Here is a 4,005-nt window from a genome sequence, read left to right on the forward strand (position 1 = left end):
ATTTGTCAATTTCCCGACTGTAATTTGTTCACCCAACATGCTTTTATCTTATGGGAGAGACACCTCTAGTGAACTGTGGACCCCGGTCCATTCTTTTAATACTGAAATACAAATCTGCTGCAATACTTGTTTTACTGTTTTCTCTGCAAACAATCATCTTCCACACAATACGGTTAATCCTTTGTTACAGCAAGCCGGTGAGATTGACAACCTCACTCGTTTCGTTGGGGCAAAGTACTTTGGTTGTGTTGTGCAGGTTCCACGTTGGCGCCGGAATCTCCGGTGTTGCGCCGCACTACATCCCGCCGCCATCAACCTTCAACGTGCTTCTTGACTCCTCATGGTTCGATTAAACCTTGGTTTCTTACTGAGGGAAACTTGCCGCTGTGCGCATCACACCTTCCTCTTGGGGTTCCCAACGGACGTGTCAACTACACGCATCACGCATCAACATTCAAATAGATCAGCCCATCCGGCGGCAGAGACCAAGAAACCTCATGATTGGTCCCACGACTATGGACGATATCCTTTAGTGAAGAATGCATCATCATGAACTCAATATATGCCTTGATCCGAGCAGAAACGCCACTAGGAGAAACCCTACAACCCTGCTCCTAAATATTGTTTCGAGTATCCCAAGATGCCAAAAAGTGATAGCCAACACCGTGGTCTGGGAACTGGTACACTTGGACAAAAATTCCATCAGCCAAGTCTATGGGCATTAAAGAACTTACGGTTCAATTGAACCCCAAATCCTTCTTAACATCATCCCACGTCTCCCTCGCGAAAGAATAGAGGAGCATGCCATGCTCCACACTCTCTTCCGTAGAACAATGAACACATAATGGCGAGGCGGGGATATGACGTTGCGGGAATTGTTGTCCCAACGGGAGGAAATTGTGCACGAAACTCATAAGGTAATACACATTTTCCCTGAAGCCTTGATCTCCCACAAAACCTTCCAGAACTTAGCATGAGCTAGAGAATCAGATCCCATACCGCGGCCATGCGCACTCCGACGCATAGCTGCCTGCTCCGAGCGTGCAAGATGATACGCCAACCGTACCGTAAACTGTCCAAAACGGCTGTGAGTCCAAGATAAGAAGTCATCGCCATCATGACGGCTGAGCGGAATCTGAAGCACCTGATCTGCTACACACTGTTCAATGAGGAACACAAAAGAAGAACGTTCCATGACACTATCTCCTCATGGATCAAGAAGTCCACCGTTTTCCCTTTGGGTAACAGTAGTCATAGCGACGAGTAACATAGAGTAGTAACATACACACATGTTACTACTCCATGTTACTAGCTTCATCGTGGGTAGTAACATATATATGGTGTCATGCAAAGTCATATATATTAGGTTGTAGACTCATCTTATCTTGAAATGTGTGATGTGATGGTAACATAGCTAGTTACCACCTCACTCTCTTTCTTCACTTATTGGAATGTCGTGTCACCAAAACTTCTTGGGGTGTGTGATGTTTCTATCTATGTTACTCCCACTATGAGTAGTTTAAGAGCGTCAAAGTACTCAACATTTCAGGTTCGGTTCCCAGGATCCAGTTGTCATGCATGATTATGATCGTCCGTCCATCCAGGCCCGGCCCATAGGGCGGGGCAACGGGGCGGGCTCCCTGGCCCCCAGCCCCCCGGGAGGAAAGGACCTCGACCCAGGCCTGTTACTAGTACGAATTTCCTAGAGGCCCGCTACTCCAGTAAAACTCCAGGAAAAATTGCAAAGGTTAAGCTCAAGCCCGTACGGCACACGACTAGGAAGTTACGCTTTTTGCCTGGGAAATACAACTTCATTAATGCCTTGAATTTGGCTTCTCCAATCTTTCCCCTGATTTCCTGACTTCCCAAAAGAACAAGGATGCAGCTCGTTTGCCTTAAGTGAGTACTAATTCTCCACCGGTTGTACCATTCCACATTTCCACAAGTGGATCTTCTCCGATAGTTTGTTTGAAGGTTGCATATGTTCTTCGATCCTCTTCTAAATTCCGCCAAATAGCTTTCGTCATCTCCTAAATTTTTGCATAGGCAAACGGATCAAGCTACTCACATTTTTTTTTGTTTTGTGCTGAGGTACTACTAACTAGACTAGAGGAAGTATTCAAGAGAAAGAGAAAGGGGAAAAGATCATTCAAATCACCATCTATCTGTTCAGTGTGAGGTACGGCTGTTCCTGCTCGGATCTCCAACATCCAGATCGAGCCATATACATGATCTTCGATATCTCATCTTGCTATTTTTATGCAACTTGTGTGATGATGTGTCTCTAGAAAGTATTTATCCGCTATTGATAAAAGGAAAACGAGGATCGGAGTACATAGTCAAGTAGATAAGGAGGAATTAGTCGAAACAACTATCATGATATAATTCTCTCACGCTACAGAAAATATGTCGCTTGTACTAGAGACTATGAATTTGTGCATTGTATTTTGCACAAATATCGTTGCAATATAATAGCAAAATATGTTGTTGAAGTTCTTTGTGTGTGAACAAAGGGCCCCTTAATGCCGTCTTGCCCTAGGGCCCCAAATATCTATGGACCGGCCCTGCGTCCATCTCCTACACTCCATCGGACACCCATCTGCACCATCTTCCGCCCATACAAAAAACCCTGCCAATAAATAGGGGGCCAATAAAAAGAGGAAGAAGAGCTAGCTGGAAAAAGGAAGAAGAAAGCTACAAATAGGGGGCTAGTAAATTTGTCCGTTAGAGGCAAAAACGGCCAAAGCCACACATGGGACGGTACTACCGCCTTGTGAGCCAGTAGTACCGCCCCGCGCGCGTGGTAGCTGTTGCGGTCAGAAACCCACCGGCGAGCAGCGACGGGCAACACAGTAGAGCCGGGAGGCTCCCAGGACTGCGGCTGGCCCTGGTCCCTCGAGCGACGGCCCGCAAAGCCTCGGCACGCACGTCCGATGCTGGTGCAAGGGCGTGCCACCTGACCTATACCTGGTCGGGAAGGTGATGGATTTGCTTCGCTTAGTTTCCTGCATGGCATACACGTAAACATTAAATACGAGCCTCGATCGGCTCTCAGGTTGTCCTGTGAATCGGCTCAAGGAGCCGATCCACCCATGATTCGTATGAGGCAATGGTGGTCCTGCTTGATCAATATAAAGCTAAAACGACCTACGACGATTTAGGGTTTTCACCATATAATCGGAACATCCTACGCGTGATTGAGTCTGGCAGCCACACACGGTGATAATAAACCGACCCTAGACAATGCCTAAAAACCAACATGAAGTTGATCCCCGGAACATCTCATCTAGGGCTAGCAAACTACACCCTACGTGCTACTGGATCCTTCAACCCGTTTGCAAGGCCTAACTATGCGGATATTAAACTAATCCTTGAAGAACAAGGAGCAATCATAACGGATCGGATCTACTAAATAATGATCAAGCGAGGTGCCGCCCTTACACCTAAGATAGGTGTAAGAGCGGCTAGACATCTAAGGGTTGCATGGACGAAAGCATATGATACGATGAAACAATGCTAACCCTAACACATCTATGATAACTACGTTGCTCGCCATCAACAAGGCTTCAGCACGAGCAACGCTTGAACAACGAATAACGTGTATCGCCTAGATCGCAAGATGCGATCTAGGCAGACATGATGCTTACCCGGAAGAAACCCTCGAAACAAGGGTGTTGGCGATGCGCCTAGATTGGTTTGTGATGAACGTGATTGTTGTTTTTCTCAATAACCCTAGATACATATTTATAGTCCGTAGACTTTCTAACGTGGGAATAATCCCAACCGTGCACGAGCCAAATTCTATCTAACCGACACGTATCCTACTATATTTACAGATACACGGGCAAACTAGCCCAAACTTTGTATACAAGGCAGATTCATGTATATCTTCCATGTATATTCTTCAAGCCCATCTTAATCGCGGCCCACCTCTGATCCGGTCAAATTCTGGTGATAACACATGCCCCCTGGTTTTGGAAATGACAATTCCAAAATCACTCTGTT

The sequence above is a fragment of the Lolium rigidum genome, chromosome 2 (assembly GCF_022539505.1).
Source record: "Lolium rigidum isolate FL_2022 chromosome 2, APGP_CSIRO_Lrig_0.1, whole genome shotgun sequence".
In the NCBI taxonomy this organism is placed as follows: domain Eukaryota; kingdom Viridiplantae; phylum Streptophyta; class Magnoliopsida; order Poales; family Poaceae; genus Lolium; species Lolium rigidum.